General features: G+C 33.6%; 1 pseudogene; it reads right to left on the reverse strand.

Annotated features, from left to right (window-relative positions):
• Positions 1-941: 941 nt before the first annotated feature.
• Positions 942-19,665, reverse strand: LOC124909623 (annotated as a pseudogene).
• Positions 19,666-21,109: the final 1,444 nt, after the last annotated feature.

Below are 21,109 nucleotides of genomic sequence, written 5' to 3' on the forward strand. Positions count from 1 at the left end.
ACATTAAAATGCTTCATATGAAGGCTTTTGTAATAATTAATTTTATAAATCAAGAGAACTACAACTATTCATTATATAGGCTTTTACCCAATGTCTCCGAGTGAAACACCATGACATGATATGATGTAACGCTTCATAAAAGGATTAATTATTTTGTAAGGATTAATTAACGGTCCTTGCAGAATTACTATCCTAATCCATTACAGAGGAAAACATTTTTACTTAGCGTTCTAACAATATACTACCAATAAAAAATATTGCAATAATCAAAACAAAAAAGTCATAAAAAATTTAGAAGAATACATATAAGTAGATTCAATTTCGCATAAAGTGAAAGATGTCTCGACAACTCCCTTGTCAATCAAAAAATATTACAACTCAAATCAATCCCATAATTCCAACTAAAATCACAATGCATTGATGAATGACAACAGTACCTTTTAAAATATATAAAATGAATGAATGAAATAGAATGAGAGTTAAAAACCTGTCTTAGAAGGTCAACTGTAATTATTGTGTCATATTTGATCAAAGTTAAAAGTTGTTTGCACATTTTAAACATTGTTTTGGGAGGTACTTACGGTCGACATTGTAGCCAAGTGTAAGAACCTGTATACCCGACATTGTCTTAGAAATCTTCTATTCAATATTATTCTGTTCTATTCTCATTAATGGATCGGAAAAACAAGCAATAATATCCTCTATATAATTCTCCCTCTTAAATTTCTACAATTCTCTATTCTCTTCACTATATCAGAATCAGATTGTATCAAACATACATTAGCAAAAGAAATTGGCAAAGTAAACCATTGAAGAATAAGCCGCTGAATATCCTTAGCTTTCTTCAATTCATAGAGAGAAAAAAAATGTCAAGGTTTAGGGGTTTAAAGAGAGCAAAATATATGTCAGAAACAGAGTTGGTGATCCATTGAAGATTTTGATTATTCAACCATAGGTTCAGGACCAGAAGAATGTTCATAGCAACTGTGTCTACTACTGAGCAGGCTAACTGAATTGAATAGTATGTCCTTTATAACCTGATCAAAGATAATATGATTATTATGTATAATTAGAAAATCCAAAATCACAAAATAGTTAGAAAGAGAAGAAAGACCCACCCGTGACATTAATCCGTGAATTTGCTCAACAATTATCTTTGCACTGTCCTGATTATTTTCGCAAGTTCATTTTCGTCCTGCAATTCAACAAAATCAGATCAAATATCAGACCATCAAACAAGTATCATCTGTAAAGAGAAAGCATATAATATATATGTATCCACTAAACTCTTTCTTTCTTGAAGAAGAAACAGTTATAAGAGGCCCAAATCGTGAATGTGACAACTGATTTTCAGTTTGCTCTAGCTTTTCAACTGCATGATAATATATAATAGAAAAGTTAATTAATTACCATTTAGAGCTTACAACATACATCACCAATGATTAGAATATGAAAAGGAGGACATACCCAAATCAGACATTTGTCCAGCTAAATAGTGTCCATTTTCCAGCAAAGGCGACGAGGAGAGTGTGTTCACCCAGTACTTAGTCCATAACATATCCAAGATGTGACAGTCAAGTGATGATTTGAAATATATTATATCCAGTGCATATCAAGAAACAAACTCAGTAAGATATTCTGAAACATACATACATGCATGCATCAAAGATCTTTAATCTAACCGAATTTGAAAACAATCATAATATAACCTGTTTGCAGTGTACGCCAAAGTCTTCGATCTTGTTCAAGGGGATGATTTGATATTCTGAAACAGGATCATCAATTGGCTTATAACCATCTGGATATGTTCTAAATTTCCCTATCTCAACTTTTCCAACTGAAACTGTCCTAGTTGGATTAATCACTACAACCAGAAATGGCTCCTGATATTGTGGGTTCAACATCTACATTGAAAAATAGATACCAGAAAGACAACAACCATAACCAGGGTGTGAATGGTACCACCCAACTACGTTTAGAGAACCAATTATAAGAAAAAACCTCATAGACATGAATGTCAAGTAGAAAATGTGTGTTCAAAATCTATGAAAGTTATCCACACTTCATCCAAATTGTCTATACCCCATATACAAGGAAAGGTGAATTTGAAAATCTACAAGTTACTAAAATACAATTATTGGCTTCATTTGAAAAAATACTTTCTGTGTCAGATTTTTTGGAAACTGAACTTAGTACAAGACATTTAGAAACCAGCTAGCGGTTTTTCATCTAATAAATATTTGGATCTAATAGAAAGTTATTGTCAAATCAGTTCAGATACTAGAGTTTCCAAAATGTGATTCATCTGAAACTAGTGTTAGCAAACAGAATAAGCTTACAAGAACAAGCATGTTATTGTGATTCAACTCAATGATTTAACTGATCTCATCTCTTAATGAGGACAAGGCAGAGCTGAAGATATTCTTGGTTTAGAGCATAACAACACTAAAGAGAATCTCATCAGTTTTCTTCAATATATTTTCAACTACCATAAAGACTATGATTTTCTTCTAACATTAGTTATGAGATTGGAATCACCACTATCTACACCTTCTGGTTTTTACTCATTGTAATCTAATTTCAATGCTGAAATAAAATAAAATAAAACCTTCTTATTTGTCTTAGAATATTTGACCATGTACTCATAAGCGGGGAAATTTGATGAAATGGCCCCCATAACAGGGGAAATTCCAAAAAGGGCCCCCGCCTACTAAAGTTGGCAAAAAGGGCCCTTTTGCCCTGCGAAATGTCGGAAATACCCCTCCGGCGCCATTTTTTACGCTCAAAGACGCGAATTATCAATCACGCGATTTAATCTAAATCGCGTGAGTTCGTCACCGCGATTTAGAAGAAACGCGTGATTGGTAATTCGCGTTTTTACATGTACGTGAATTACCAGCCACGCGTTTCATCTAAATCGCGGTGATGAACTCACGCGATTCAGATTAAATCGCGTGCATGGTAAATCGCGTCTTTAGTCGTATATATAATTTTTCGGCCCTAATTTAAAACAAAACCACCCCGATTCTCCCTCCCACTCCGACTTCCAAAACCACGTCTTCTCAACTGCCGACTTCCTTCAACATCGATCAAGATCATCGTTCACTCAACATCGTTCCTCGTTCAACGTCATCGACTTTCCACTCTATTCGACAACATCGTCTTTTTCCGCCGTCTATTCGACATATTCCGGTAAGTTTAGGGCTTTCAGTGTTAGGGTTTAGGGTTTAGAAGTGTATTATGCCGTCTATATTGATTTATATTGATGTATTTAGGGTTTAGGGTTTGGTTCTCGTTTCGTTGATGTGTGTAAATGCTTTTAGTGTGTATATGACGAGTATTGTATGAATGTTCTTATTCTGCATGCATGCATTTCACGCTTATTCATTCATTTCTCGTTTAAGAAATGGCATTTCCGTGTTTGTTATGTTCTTGTGAAGAAATAGTATTTCTGTGTTTTCTTTGACTGTGTAGGCTTAGGGTTTATCTGTTTTGTTGCTTTACTGCTTCATTTTCGTCTGTTCTTATTCTGCTTTACTGCTTTACGTTTAATAGAATGCCAATGAGACAGGATGAGTTGTTGATCTAAGAAATGACACATCATATGCTTAATGTCTTTAGAACTGTCCATTACTGCACCTTAATGTATTACTGCACCTTTACTGCACCTTAATCTATTAAGAAATTTGCAAGCATTTCTCAATGGTTAATTCGATTTGCTTATTCCCATCTTCTTCCTTGTTTTGTAGATGGAGTCCACTACAATACCCGAGTTTGCTGGGAGGGTATCCTGGAAAACCAATATGGGAAATATTGCTGCCAAGTTTGCCAAGATGAATCTAACTGAAAGGGTAGAGGAAACCCAATTCAGATTCTTAATCAAAGGGCACCCGTTACTGCGTTTCTCAGGAATGATTATACACCACATGCTCCTCAGGAAGTCCAGCTCAAATTCTATGGAGATGAAGTTCCTTGTGAATGGAGAAGAGCTGTGCTTCGGGATGAGGGAGTTTGCATTGGTTACAGGTCTCAATTTTGGGAGATTCCCTACGGAGCAAACAATTTTCAACCAGGTTGAAGAATCTCCAACTTTGGTTCTTAAATATTTTAAACGTATTCCACTTATTAGAATAGGAGACCTTCATTCAAAATTCCTGTCCTGCTCTGATAGGGAAGATGCATGGAAATTGGGGCTGGTATACCTTGTTTCCCATTATCTCTTTGCCCTTGACCCGAGGAGGATAATAAATATGAAACTCTTCAGCATGGTCGATGACATCGACACCTTCCTCAATTTTCCATGGGGAAAGGTGGCCTTTAGAGCAACCATGAAGGGTTTGACCAAAGACCTTGATCGCTACAGGAAGCTGTATCTGCAGAAGAAGGATGCCGCCTCGGGGAAGAAGAACAAAGACAAAGACAAAGATGTCGATGTTTCTTATACCGTATATGGGTTCGCACTAGCCTTACAAGTGTGGACTTATGAGGTGATCCAAACGTTTGTCCCCAATCTTGCAATTAAAACGACGCTTCAAACGGAAGAGCCTGTCTGCCCAAGGATAATACAGTACAAATCAAAGAGGAAGAGCACTGCCTCTGATCTTCACACTGCCCTGCAAGGCACGATTGTTAAGAAAATGGAATTGTCTGAAGAAGAGAAGATCTTATATGCTGGGGATGACTTTGAAGATATGGGAGGTAATGTTTATGATGTCTTTTTTGATCTTGACTGCAGAAAGAGGAAATTTGGAGATATTGACGATGGAGTTCCTCATAAAAAAACTGTCATGAGGAAGAAAAGACAAATTACTCCAGCCAAAGCCAAACCTTCCACAAGAAGAAGAACCCGCAACCCTACCCCCAGCACCAGCACCAGCACCAGCACCAGCAGCTCTTATTCTGTCGAGAGCGCCACGAGTAGAAAAGACAAAGAAGAAGAAGAAGACGAAGACGAAGACGAAGAATCCTCTCCCCTAACTCCAACAGCAACAACTCCCCACGATAGATGTAGATTGGATCAACTTTCGAAGGAGCTAAATGAATTCAAAACTGTAATGAGAAACGAAATAACTCTCTTCAAAACTGAAATGAGAAATGAAATAAGTCTCATCAAAACCGAAATGAGAGATGACATAATTCTCATTAAACGGATGTTAGAGCAACTACAGCAAGGGGAGAAAAAGAAGGAGAATGATGAAGAAAAGGACGAGGGGGATTTTGAGGTGAACACTGAGGACAATGATGTGCTGATTTTGGAGAAAGACAATGCTGTGCTTGTGGAGGAGAATGAAGTTGAGGTATGTATTTCTTGCATTTCCTTGAATTTGGATAATTGGTGCATTTCTTGCATTTCGACTAATTGAAGGCTTTTCTGTTTATTGTAGGATGGACAGGAGGAAGACAATGATGTGCTGATTTTGGAGAAAGACAATGTTGGGCTTGTGGAGGATAATGAAGTTGAGGTATGTATTTCTTGCATTTCCTTGCATTTGGATAATTGGTGCATTTCTTGCATTTCGACTTATAGCCTTTTCTGTTTATTGTAGGATGGACAGGAGGAAGACAATGTTGGGCTTGTGGAGAAAAACAATGTTGAGGAGGACAGTGAAAATGAAGAGAAGACAGTTGAAGATGGTGTTAAAAATACTGAGGTATGCATTTCTTGCATTTGGTGCAATTCGCGCACTTTTCCTAATTCTTGCATTTGGACTAATTGAAGGGCTTTTCTGTTTATTGTAGGATGGACAGGAGAAAGACATTGTTGGGCTCTTGGAGAAAACCACTGTTGGAGAGGACAATGAAAATGAAGAGCAGACAGTTGAAGATGGGGAAAAAAATTTCGAGGTATGCATTTCTTGCATTTGGTGCAATTCGCGCACTTTGCCTATTTCTTGCTTTTGGACTAATTGAAGGGCTTTTCTGGTTTTTGTAGGAAATGGAGAATGTTGGGAATTTGGAAATGGAGAAGACAGTTCAAGATGGGGAAAACAATACTGAGGTATGCATTTCTTGCATTTGGTGCAATTCGCGCACTTTGCCTATTTCTTGCTTTTGGACTAATTGAAGGGCTTTTCTGGTTTTTGTGGGATGGGCTTTTGTTGGAAATGGAGAAGACAGTTCAAGATGGGGAAAACAATACTGAGGTATGCATTTCTTGCATTTGGTGCAATTCGCGCACTTTGCCTATTTCTTGCTTTTGGACTAATTGAAGGGCTTTTCTGGTTTTTGTAGGATGGGCTTTTGTTGGAAATGGAGAAGACAGTTCAAGATGGGGAAAACAATACTGAGGTATGCATTTCTTGCATTTGGTGCAATTCGCGCACTTTGCCTATTTCTTGCATTTGGACTAATTGAAGTCATTTTCTGGTTTTTGTAGGATGGCCCTTTGTTGGAAATGGAGAAGACAGTTCAAGATGGTGAATTGAATACTGAGGTATGCATTTCTTGCATTTGGTGCAATTCGCGCACTTTGCCTATTTCTTGCATTTGGACTAATTGAAGTCATTTTCTCGTTTTTGTAGGATGGCCCTTTGTTGGAAATGGAGAAGACAGTTCTAGATGGTGAATTGAATACTGAGGTATGCATTTCTTGCATTTGGTGCAATTCGCGCACTTTACCTATTTCTTGCATTTGGACTAATTGAAGGGCTTTTCTGGTTTTTGTAGGATGGCCCTTTGTTGGAAATGGAGAATGTTGGGAATTTGGAGGAGAAGGTGGAGGAGCAGGTGGAGGAGCAGGTGGAAGAGCAGGTGGAGGAGCAGGTGGAGGAGCAGGTGGAGGAGCAGGTGGAGGAGGAGGTGGAAGATGAGGTTGAAGAGAAGGTGGAAGAGAAGGTGGAAGATGAGGTTGAAGAGAAGGTTGAAGAGAAGGTGGAAGAGCAGGTGGAAGAGAAGGTGGAAGAGAAGGTGGAGGATAATGAAGATGAGGTATGCAATTCTTAAATTTGGAATAATTGAAGGGCTTTTGTTGTCTAATTCAATGATTTCTTTGTAGGTGGACGATGATTTCGTTGTGCAGAGGCGTAGGAAGGGGGTGTAGAGGGGTAGGAAGGCGGTGCAGAGGGTGGAGGAAGATGAAGATGAGGTATGCAATTCTTGCATTTGGACTAATTGAAGGGATTTTGTTGCCTAATTCAATGATTTCTTTGTAGGTGGACGATGATTTCGTCGTGCAGAGGGGTCGGAAGGGGGTGCAGAGGGGTAGGAAGGGGGTGCAGAGGGGTCGGAAGGGGGTGCAGAGGGGTAGGAGGGTGGTGCAGAAGAAGGTGGACGATCATTTCGTTGTGCAGAAGAAGGAAGAGAAGAAGGAGGACAAGCGGATAGATGAGGATGTGGTGGTACTGGAAGATGCATCCCACATCCTATTTAAGAGAAAGAGGACGGCGTCGAAAGCTTTACTTAGTCCCTACATCGTCCCTCGTCCAAGAAAGAAGACGATTGTTCTCGATCCTATGTCGACTTGTAATGAGCAACTGAGGAAAGAGTTCAAGAAAGAATTTGCGAAAGGGGCTAAATTTAAAAATGTTCAACTCTCTGATGGCCTTGGAGACCTTAAGTTCTTCACTACAATTCTGAGGTTAAATAAGTGGCTAACTGATGTGGAGATGAATGCAGCAATTTGTCTGCTAAGAGCAAGAGCATTCGCCTACCCTAAGTCGTACCCGGCGGATTTCACCATCTTAGATTGCCAGTTTGGCCCTTTGATTACTTCATACTATGACGATTTTGTTGCTGACTCGTTTGATCCAGAAAAACCAGCTGGCCATACTTTCTCTGAAGTCATTTACCACTACCACTAGGGTAGAGAAGATAAACATATGCCCGGTTGGAGCAGTGTTGATGTTATTTACTTCCCCCTCAACCTCAACAACTTACACTGGGTACTGTGTGTTATTCGATTGCAAGAATGGAGAATTGATGTTTATGATTGCGATCAGACAATTTTCAATGATGAAGAATTAGGAAAATACATGAAAGCCATTTGTGAGATGTTGCCGCCCTTCCTTCATAAAGCAATGTCTGAAGTTGAAATGGCCAGGTATCCTAACATGATAAATGAAACTTTTAGATTTCAGAGAATCCCACACCCTGAAGTACGAAAAGCAGAATGGAGTGGGGACTGTGGCGTTTTTGTATTAATGTATTTAGAGTACCTGACTGCTAAACTTGGTCTAGAAAATTGCATATCAAAGAATATGCAATTATATAGAGAAAAGTGGGCAGTCAGGTTGTACCACCAGATTTTAGAGCCATGAAGTTGTAAACACTGAATTATTGTTGTATATTGTTTTGTAAACACTGAATTATTGTTGTAACATGTTTTGTAAACACTGAATTATTATTGTATATTGTTTTGTAAACACTGAATTATTTCAGACATGAATGTTGTAATAGGTATCATATATATTGCACAATGCTAATTCACGTGTTTATATAATTCACGTGGTTGTAATATAATTCACGTGTATTGTAATACGCGTGATGTTGTAATAGGTATCATATATATTGCACAATGCTAATTCACGTGTTTATATAATTCACGTGGTTGTAATATAATTCACGTGTATTGTAATACGCGTGATTCATAACTCACGTGTATTTCAATATGACTCACGCGTATTGTAATATTACAATACACGTGAATTATATTGTAATACACGTGAATTATATTGTAATACACGTGAATTATATTACAATATGAGTCACTCACTGTATGGCCAACCTGTATGGAAATATCTGTATACAACTTTCAATCAGCATACAATATTCGAAAACCAACAACAATCAATCAGCATACAATATTCGAAAACCAACAACAATCAATCAGCATACAATATTCGAAAACCAACAACAATAATCAGTATACAATATTCAAAATTGCACAGACAATATTCATGTTTGTGGCTGAGATGATGGCGGCTGAGATGATGATGCTCTTGCAGCTCTTGCAGTAGAGGGTGCAGGCATTACTGATTTGCATGTTGCCCTGTTGTGACCCTGACCACCACATGAGCTACATCTTCTCGGCACCTTACGAATTTCACCTTGGGATGACCTACGCTTTGTTTGAGGTCGCCCTTTCTTAACCTTAACAGGTGGTTTAAGGCACACTCGTTGCTTGATATGTTCTGGAATATCCCAATACTCTTCATGACAAACTGGATATATTGTTTCCGCATAAGCATTGACCCACATTTCACTTGAGTAATACCTGAAAGATAACAATTGAACATGTGAGAAATAAAGTTAGAACAATTCAATAGCAAATAATCTAAAGTAAACCTTGAGCAGAACTCATAGGCATCCAATCTATGGGTACGAGAAGCAGCCAGGGCATGAGTGCAAGGAAGACCAGATACATCAAATACCCTACAACTACAACTCATTCCTCTCAAGTCAACTTTATAATCAGATTCACCGTCATGGACATAAAACTCGAAACGGTTAAGTGGATGAACGTTATATAATCTGGCCTTCTCAGCTTGATCACGTAAGAACTTTTCATAATAAGAAGATAAACGTTCATTGTGATTGGAAGCTTTTTCTCTTCGACTGTTAAACCAATCTTGTAATGTGAATCTTAAATAATCAGCTAAGATTGATATGGGATACTTTCTAGCTTCCCTACTTTGACTATTGAAGCTCTCAGCGTAATTGCTTGTCATTTGATTGTATCGTTTACCCGGGAAAAATGCACGACTCCATCTCTCAAACCCAATATCTGCCAAATACATAGCAATACGAGGGTCCTTAGCATTGATCTTGTCAAAATGCTGATTAAACTTCAAGATTGTGTATGCTTGAGAAGCCAAACCAAACTCGGCGTGGCAGTGATCGGTTTTGAATTTGGCCATAATATTCATCTTGATGTGATATGTGCACGCACCGTGGTCAGCTTCTGGAAAAACAGCACACAAGGCATTGGCGATGCTTGGGTGTCTATCAGATACAAACACGAGATCATCAACCAATCCAATTGCATCTCTAAGTTTTTGCATGAAATAAGTCCAGGAGTTGTTATTTTCAGAATCAACAACGCCGAATGCAACAGGATAGAGTTGTTCATTCGCATCTAATGCTATCGCCACCAATAGCTGACCTCCAACCTTGTGCTTAAGAAAACTGGCATCGACGCACAATACTGGACGACAACAGTTTTTGAAACCCCTAATTGAGCAGCCTAAGGACATGAACATATACCTGAAATGACCGTGCTCATCCGTCTGGATGTCTGTTATGGTACCCGGATTGTTCTTCTCCAACATGTACAGGTATGATGGCAATTTACCGTAAGAATCTTCTACAGTTCCTCGCACCGCCATTAGAGCCTTTTCTCTAGACCGCCAAGCCTTATTATAAGACAACTTTATTCCATAAGTAGTCTGTATGTCTTTCATTATTTTCTTAGGCATGTGGTCATGGTGATGGTCCATGTACTTTCTCTTCATGAATTCGCCAAACACCCATGCTGGTGCTGGCCTTTGATTCTCTTGCCTCGTCACAATTGAACAGGTATGATCTTTTACGAATTTACGAATCTCAAACATTTCCGAGGAATTTACTCTGACAGCACGCAATCTCCACTTGCAATTCTTATCCAAACATTTCACAACCCAAAGTTCTTTTTTTGACTTCACCACTTTGAATTCAAAATGATTAGTCATGGCATATTTATATAACCTCAGCTGAAGTTCTTTTTTATTCTCAAACAAAGAACCGACTTCCAATCCGATTCCGGTACTTACTGCCTCATGTAAAGGATTTTCACTACTTGGTATGTTACTAGCAACCCATTCACTGCAGCTTGGTTGAGTACGAACAACAACATTGTTTTGTTGTGTACTAGGAACCCAAGAACCGCTTGGATTTGGATTGGTACTAGGAACCCAATCAGAACTACTAGGTTGGGTAATAGGAACCCAATCATCATCAGCATCATCCCCCACATTCAGACGCAAATGTTCATCCTCAATATCATTTTCAAAGAAAACCTCACGCTGCATCGGGAAGACGTCGGGGTCATCAATTTCTGGAACCGCTACACTTTCTTGAGTTGGTAGTGACTTCTCTACTAAGGATACACACAATGGAGTGCCGTTGTGGACTGAAACTGCTTCATGTAAAAAGAACTCCACATCCACATCTTTTTTTATATCAGTTATATAAGAAAATTTGGCAATCATGCCAGGAGCATTATACTTGGCTTGAAGCAATAAATCATATCTAGATTTGTCAACATCGGTAGCAGAATAAATTTGATCAACTAATTGGGCATAAGTAGAATTTTGGGGAACAATCATACCGCTGTTTGACTTTGCAGAAAAATGAGTAAGATCATCCGTAGTTTTCCACTCTCCATCAAAGTAAAGAAGTACAGGTACTTGAGCTGCAATTGAAAACAGTTCAACAACATCACAAGAATTGAAAACAGTTCAACAACATCACAAGAATTGAAAAAAGTTCAACAACATTACCATAACCGAGGAGAGTTTGCTCGTAGAGTTTCAGGAAATCCAATGCCGCAACTTTTTACCATAAGTTTGCTTCAATGAATCTAATGGGATAAGAGCTCCCTATCCAATAGGTCCATTGAAGCAAACTTGTGGTTAATTCTTGGAACATTGTATCTCCACGAAACATACCAGTAAACTCTACCTCAATACTAGAATAACAAGATAGTATTGAGTGAAATCAGCTACACTATGCCAGCATGCAAACCCTAAACCTTAATACTAGACAATTCCAAGACAATAACTCAATAAGACTTTCTAAGAACTAAAACAAAGCTAATACCCAAATCATTTCAATCATCCACAAATTACCCTTACTTTATTTGAATTGCATTTTAAATATTAAATAAACATACCCATTTTGAGAACGAAGAGTAGTGGGTAAGCTGCTGCTGGTCGAGTTCTTCAGGGTATCGTGGTGTCGTGGTCGAGTTCTTCAGGGTATCGTGGTGTCGTCGTAGTCGTCCGCTGCTGCTGCTCGTGGTCGAGTTCTTCAGGGGAGGGTCGAGTCGGAGTGGCGAAAGCGAGAGAAGAGAGAAGGGGAAATTAAGGATTCGTGGTTTTGTTATAAATTAGGGCACAAAAATAATATATACGATGAAAGACGTGAATTGTTATTCACGTGTTTCATCTAAAACGCGTGAATAAACTCACGCGTTTTAATGTGAAATGCATTCACGCGTTTCATCTAAAACGCGTGAGTTTATTCACGCGTTTTAGATGAAACACGTGAATAGCAGCATTGTTCCTTGTTCCTTGTTGTTTTAGTTATGTGGCGAATGTGCGTGAATAACAACATTGTTCCTTGTTGTTTGAGTTATGTGGCGAATAACAACATTGTTCCTTGTTCCTTGTTGTTTGATTATACACAATACGCGTGAGTTATGAGGATAAGTTATGATATTGTTAACATAAGTAATAAACCATAAATAGAAGAATATTCAGTAATATAAACCACCATAAATCATAAATATCCAAATTAAGTATTGTTATAAACCATAAATATCATAAATAACCCATAAATAGAAGAAGAACAATAAGTCTAAACAACTCCAAATTAAGTAAGCAAATGCTGCAAATCACAAGCAGCAACAGATTGAAGCAACTTTGTATGAGGAACAACATGTTCATCCAATATGCATGACAAAGCAGCCGCTGTCTCAAAAAGCCAATTGTCGGGGAGAACATCAAAATCCTTTTCAATTGTTCGATACCTGCTGTCTATCTCGAAGTATACTATTATAGTTTTCGCATCCCTTGGCTCAGCAAATGGATAATCTGGATTATCCGATTCTTTAATACTACCACCTCCAGCAACTATTAACTCAATGAGATCCTGTTTGTAAAGTGTGTTGAAATTCCCTACAAATATAAAAATGTAACCGTCGAACAGTTTCGAACGCTGAAAAACCAACAAAGAAGATAATTTCAGTTATTATGCAAAATAAGAAAAAGTACAGATAGGAGGAATAAGACCAAACTCACATTATTCAACAACAGAAGTCTGCCTTTTCTAGGACCACCTTGGGCTCCATGATTATCATGTTTAACCTCATAAGGTTCCTCATCAACACAGTTTTCGGTTTTCAATGATGATTTTATCCCTAAACAAAACAATTTTTAAACTAATGTAACAGACATATGTATGAAAATAATCGTGTTAACAGAGACTCACAATCAATAGTAAGGACCCATTTCCCGTTCAGAATTGCCTTCAATACTTTTTGAGTTCGGCCGCATGCACCATTGGGATCAGTGTAAGCAATAACATGGGTTACATCTTCTCTCCACTTCGGAGACACCCTTGCACCAAAAGTGCGAGCAAATTCAACTATCAACAACTGTGTAAAACAATAATATAATGGTTATTACATACAAAACTAGTTAATATGGACATAGTAGAGAGAATAGAACATACATTATTTTCAGGTGATAATTGATTGGGACATAAGGTCATAACAGTGTTTTTTGCCTGCATATTATAAAAAAAAGGAGTTGAACGAACTGAGAAAACCATTTTATTAACAACCATTTTATTACATACCATTTTGTTGAACGAACTGAGAAAACCACAACGGCAGCTCCTGATCTACATATTACAATATCCATCATTACAAACAGTAGAATATACATCAATAGCTAACCATACAATATTCATGTAATTGAAAATCAACAATCAATCAGTATATATAGGTAGGAAAACCAACAATCAATCAGTATATATGAAACGACATAATATACAACAATATCCATGAATATAAATGGCAGAATATACATCGAAACCTAACCCTAAACATAAATACTATAATATCTATCAATATAAAAGGAAAAATATACATCGAAACCTAACCCTAAACCTAACCTAAATACATCAATATCCATTATAAACGGCATAATATACATCAAAACCAAACCCTAAACCTAAATACTGCCATATAAATGGCAGAATATACATCGAAACTAAACCCTAAACCCAAATACTTCGATATACATAGGAAACGGCATAATATACATCAAAAACAAACCTTTAACCCTAAATACACCAATATCCATGAATATAAACGGTATAATATACATCGAAACCTAACCCTAAACCCAAATACTTCGATATACATAGGAAACGGCATAATATACATCAAAAACAAACCTTTAACCCTAAATACATCCATATACATGAATATAAACGGTAAATATACATCAAAACCTAAGTCTAAACCTTAAGCCCTAACCTGACCTGATGATGTTGAAGAACGATGATGTTGGAAGGATCCCGATGATGTTGAGGAACGAGGATGTTGAGGAACAATGATGTTGAGGAACGCTGATGTTGATGAACGATGATCTTGATGGATGTGGGAATGGAAAGTCGGCCGCAGTCGGAGTGGGAGGGAGAATCGGGGAGGTTTTGTTTAAAATTAGGGCTGGAAAATTATATATAAGACTAAAAACGCGAATTACCAATCACGCGATTTAATCTAAATCGCGTGAGTTCATCACCGCGATTTAGAAGAAACGCGTGGATGGTAATTCACGTACATGTAAAAACGCGAATTACCAATCACGCGTTTCTTCTAAATCGCGGTGATGAACTCACGCGATTTAGATTAAATCGCGTGATTGGTAATTCGCGTCTTTGAGCGTAAAAAATGGCGCCGAAGGGGTATTTCTGACATTTCGCATGGCAAAAGGGCCCTTTTTGCCAACTTTAGTAGGCGGAGGCCCTTTTTGGAATTACCCCTGTTATGGGGGCCATTTCATCAAATTTCCCCATAAGCGTCTTCCTAGGCATTAACCCTAGTCTCTATGCCTTCAACGGGGAGAGCGAAGAAATCCATGACTCTGATGGTGTCTCCGTAAGTCTTCCCTTTCATAAGGCTCATGTTCCCGATGGTTCCGCTGGAGAGGGCGTGAACAATCATCTTCATAAGAGCGAGAGCAGAGATCTTGACACACTTGAAGTAGTGATGGTCGTTAGTCCATGGCTTCTTCCTGAAGATCTTGTTTTGAGCATCATCGTCCTTAGTCTGATAAATGATTGACCGCAGCAGAAGAAGAAATTAGAGGAGATTAGGTCGCGGAAGAAGAAGGATGAGAAGAGATTTAGGATCCTAGAGAGAGAAGTAAAAATGAAAGTTATTAAGAAATACACCTCTTTAACCAACTCATAGGAGTGACCCGCCCGAGTTTATGACCCGCGTACTAATTATTTTTTTTATTTGGAAAGGTTGTCATAAATATTAAAGGTTGGCAAAAACCATTTTTTGTTAAGACTTTTACCAACGCTTAATATGCGTCGGTAATTATTGGTCACTATATGTATATTTTGTTGTAGTGTACCCACTCCTTTCAAGTTCACATTTACCCAAGACTGACAAGTTCATTTATGTAAGTTGCACATTCTATACCTCCCTGAATTTATTATAAATACATAATATAATATATATATATATATATATATATATATATATATATTATTATAGTTGTTATTAATTATATATTATATATTATATATGATTATATGTATATAATAGTAGATTATTATCTCATACATATTTATATATATATATATATATATTGATTCCTTTTTGTTTTTATTTATTTATTTATTTATATTTTATATAAATAACAAAATAAAATTGAATATAAAACTCAAACGAAGCTAAAAACAACATTTGACGATGATAGATCTACGATGAGACCAGCTTGGTTGGAGATATTTAAGTCATAGGTCATCTCCAACTTAATTCTTAAAAATAGAGAGAGTAAAGTAACAAAAAGACCAAATGAAATAGATATTAGTAAACAAATATTAATTTTTTTTACTTGGATTCACAAATAATAGTCATATATACAAGTAAATAGTATGGATTCTAGTTATTAATGGACCGCTTATAATGATAGACCTAAATTTTAATCATCAAAAAATGTAAAGCACAAACGAAGTATAAAACCACTTTGACGGTGATGAATCTACGATAAGACCAGCTTGGTTGGTGATATTTCAGTTACAGGTCATCTCCAAATTAATACCAAAAAATATACATAAATAGATATAGTAAAACAACAAGAAGACCAAATGAAAAATATATTAGTAAACAACTATTAACCGTTTTTACTTGGGTTCACAAATAATAGTCATATATACAAGTAAATAGTATGGTTTCTAGTCACAGCTAATAGTCATATAACCTGTGATGAATCTACAATGAGACCATCTTGGTTGAAGATATTTCAGTCACAGGTCCACTCTAAATTAATACCAAAAAATATACATAAATAGAGATAGTAAAAAAATAAGAAGACGAAATGAAATATATTTTAGTAAACAAATTTACACTATTTTTTACTTGGATTCACAAATAATAGTCATAGATAAATAAAACAAATAGTAAGGTTTCTAGTTATTAATTGATCACTTATAATAATAGATTTAGGTTTTAAAACATTGAAAATTTAAAGGAAACAAAGAGAACTAGTACCTAACTTCGAAATTCATCGTATCATTAGTGAAACAATTGAAAATAGCTCTGAAAGAAACATGACTGCTCACTCTTTATCATTATTTATGAGTGTATTCTTTATCATTATTTATGAGTGTATCATCCGAAAAGGTGAAGCGATCACTCATATGTTATTCATTGTTTATGTGTTTCATCCGAAAGTGAATAAGGCACCTATATGCAATCAAGTACGGAGCCACAAGTGAATGTGAGGAGTATGGATAATGATGAAGGAGAGAGAGCCTTATCCAAATTTATTATCCTCTTTTCTCTTCTCCTTCTCCTGTCTTCTTATATCCTCTTTTCCTTTTTTATCCACAAATCTGCTCTTAAATAATCTTTTCAGCTCTAAGGTGAGAGAATCAAACATTTACGCATGGCTGAAGTGTTCGGCTCTATTTGGAAATGTGATCTTTTTTTTCTGCAAAATGAAAATACACAAAGCACGATAAATTATAAAATAAATATTCATTTTAAGTTTTTTTTATTTATATAATTTTTATTTAATAAATCCATCTTTTAATATTAAATAAAATGTAAAATTAGGGTGTCTACAATATTAAAAAAAAATGAACTAAAAATAAATAAAAAATAATGATTAAATAAAAAACATATTATCTTTATAACATAGACAGACAAATAATCACGGTGTCTTGACCAAGATACAAATTATATCATTACTTAATACAACACTTAAATATATAAATTTTTTAAAAGTTTATATTTAAAACTATAAAATATTATTCTTACTATATATATATACTTTAAATTTATTTATAATTAAATTCTCAAAATCTAATTTTAGTAATGTAACATATTAAAAATTATAATAAATGAATTATAACAAAAATAAAAATTATGAATAGATTGGAATCACACTCGCACCGCACAAAATATATATATATATATATATATATATATATATATATATATATATTAAACAAAATTTATGTTATTATATATATATATTAATCTTATTATAATAATTATTGAAATTTAAATTATATAAATAAATTTCATTATATTATAAAATAAAGTCAAATAATATTTGTGTTCATATTAATAAAAACATATATATGTGGACAATAAAACTTGTGCGTGCCTACTTAAAATAATGGATAATTTTTTATTTTTATCTTTTATAAATTTAATAAATTATAACTTAATAATGAATTGGAGAATTCAGGATAATAAATAATGAATTACTAATGAAAATATTTTTATTTTATTTTGTAATTAATTAAAAAATTAAAAATGACAACAATAACATGCATTTGACTTTTTAAGTTAAAAAAAATATTAATAATTTATTCAATTTATTCTTAGTTAATGACATTAAATATAGAACTAAAATAATTTTAATCTGATAAAAAAATATTCATAAATATTAGTGACCGATTAAAGTTGTTAATAGTTGTTTGAGAAGTATTTCCTTACATTTTTTAGATTATTCTTGATAGTCATTTCTTACAATATATTTTTTAACATTTTAAACAAAAAATTCAAACAGATCTTTTTTAAATCTTAACAAAATTTATTTTGGCTTTTGTTACGATAATTTAAGTTTGTTATAATTTTAAATATTGAAAAGATAATTTAATTTCATTATAATTAACGAAATAATTATGAGACATATATATACATATTAAAAATAATAAAAATTATTTAGATAAGAAAGAAAATCATAGCCTTAAGACAAAGACATGTTATCGATATGTTTAATAACCTCGTTACTAGAAGAGGAAGAGATGATGCAGGCATGTTTAATAACATTGACGTCTTCTCCGATAATCGATTATATATGTGAAAGTACACTATGTAAATTATATGATAAAATTTTAAAAATTAAATAAAAAATAATATCGATTTTATACCAAATTTTAAAATAAATTTTATTTATAGTCCGAAATTTTAAATATTTTAATATGCATTAGTAATATTTTATAATTAAGCATCTAATAAGACACAATATCACCTACACAATCAGCATGACATGCTTATTTTAGACAAAAACAACCACTTTTTAAACATATTTTTATTAAAAGTGTTACAATTTATTTAAAATATTTTAAATGAAAATTATTAACCTTTATTGTTATCAATTTATTTTTCTAAATTTGAAAACAAATAGAATCCTAAATTTTGTTTGAAAAATCATGAAATTGTGCTAGTGATTTAATAATGTTTATTTATAAGTTTTTCTTTTAAATTTATTATATAATATTTAGTAATAAATAATTGAACTATATATCATTATTTCTTCCATGTATGTAGTATTAGATAAGGTTGGGATCAAAATAATTTTAAATCAAAGTAAAAGAATAATTTTTTAGAGCAAATAATTTTATTTCCATGTACAAGTAGTTACAACATTAATGGATCATGTTAGGCACAAAATAATTTTAATTCAAAATAAAAGAATAAGTCAAATATTTGGTAGTTTGGAGTTAATTCTTATTTGTATTTTGGTTAGTAATATTAAAATTACTATGTTAATTTTAATAGATAAAAAAAATTAATTTATTTGATTATTTTTCATTATCTAATGTTTAAAACAAAATATTTAATTTATTTTTTTAATTTTTAAGCTACGTTTTTTTTATAAGTTTTAGCGTATTTTAAAAATATAACTAATCTATATTCAAATTAATTTGATTAAGTTTGTTAAAATATAAGAATTACAATTTTCTATATTTTTTTAAATATAAAAATTGAATTATACATAAATTTTTATTAGGATGAAACTGAAATTTAAATAATAATTGTAATTCGTCTATAATTCAAACACATCCTAAATGTTTTTTGAAAAAAATAAGAAACATATTAGATCTTTAAATTCTAATTAAGTACAAAAATTTAATTAATAAAATATAAGTATTAAGGTACAAGATTTTCATGATAAAATATATTAGAGAGACGAGTCACCGATCTTTTCCAACAAGACGACTTTCTCGTGCATTTTCAATCGTTTTCCATGATCTAGGGCCACTTTAATACCTAATTCTTCACGTCCACAAACAAAATCAAAATTGATAGAGAATAAAATATACCTTAAAACTTATAAAATAAATCAAATTTTCACTAAATTTTAAACATTCTAAACAAAAGTATATTACCATTTGGAGTTCAAACAAGAGTATAAAACTTTTGGCCATTTGTAGCTTTTTACTAAATGGACATTAGTTCTGTCTATTTTAATTAATATTGTAATAAAATGTTTTAATTTAATTTATATTTGTCAAACACGTTATTATATTTCAATAGGTTATCTCTCTTCTCCAAGACATCTTCATCTTCTTCCATTCTTTTTTTCTTCGTTCATTTATTTATTTGATTCATCTCCAATATATTCTTTATCAAACCATCAACGATTCAGATATTTAGATTTTGGTTTATTTAGGTTTAGATTTCTTTGATTTAAGTTTAAATTCTCCGTTCGTTAATGACGTTTAGTTTAATTTAAGTTTAAATTATTCATTCATTAATGACGTTTAGTTTGATATAAGTTTAGATTGAGATATGTTAGATTTAGTGTTTTGATTATGTTTTTTCTATTTGTTTCCTTATACATTGGTTTAAAATCTACAACGTTCATATCATCTAGAATCTCAAAAGTAATCTTGACAATTTATTTTGTTCTCTGTTTTAGACAATCATTTCCGCAAAAATTATATTCTTTGTTTGAGTATATATGGAACTCCACTGAATTCTATTTGATTGTGTTCATCATTAGTAAATAATATATCTGAAATTTAGATAATGATTTTCATATGTATGGATTAGAATAAAATAGTAGATGGTTTTCATTTAGAATATCATTCATAATATAGTCATTCATATGACATTCGTTTATTCAACGTTTGCATATCATGTCCTGTAATACTAATATTAATGGATAATGAGTATTACAGTAAGTTATTTTTTCATATCTTATGGACGTAATGACCTTTGTTTTACCTAGTTTTAATCAAGAACAAGAATACTATTATAAATAGATATTATAGTAAGTTCTATCAAATTCTTGTATATAATTTAGGTTTTGTTTGCATGTCATGTCTATAATATCAATGGATAATGGATCTTATAGTGGGGTTTTTTCATATTATTAAGGTTTTGTTTGCATTTCATGTCTGTAATATCAATGGATAATGGATCTTATAGTGGGTTTTTTTTCATATAAGTAGAATTGTTTCAGACATGCATATCATTGCATATTATTTATGAGCATAGAAGAATCATGTCTTATTTATTATCTGAATTGTTCATCAAGATAATCTTTTGCATCATATTTTCTGTAATTACAATCTAAATAGGAGAGAGTTTGGAATTTAAATATGTACTCCACATAAAGCTAACATTGATAATCAATATTTTTTATAAGTATGATTATGCACATTTAGATTAAAATGTTTAAAAAACTTACTCAAGGAAATTCGACATATTAAGAAAAATAAAGAATTTTTTAGGTGAAAGTTCTAAAGGGCGTCATTGTAAGAATATAAACGTTACTCTTAATAAAACACTCTCAAATTCTAGATCAATTATATATTCTTAAAATTTATTTGCATTAGCACCTATAACTTTTGTTAGATTAATATT

Source organism: Impatiens glandulifera, chromosome 7, assembly GCF_907164915.1.
Source record: "Impatiens glandulifera chromosome 7, dImpGla2.1, whole genome shotgun sequence".
NCBI classification, from domain to species: domain Eukaryota; kingdom Viridiplantae; phylum Streptophyta; class Magnoliopsida; order Ericales; family Balsaminaceae; genus Impatiens; species Impatiens glandulifera.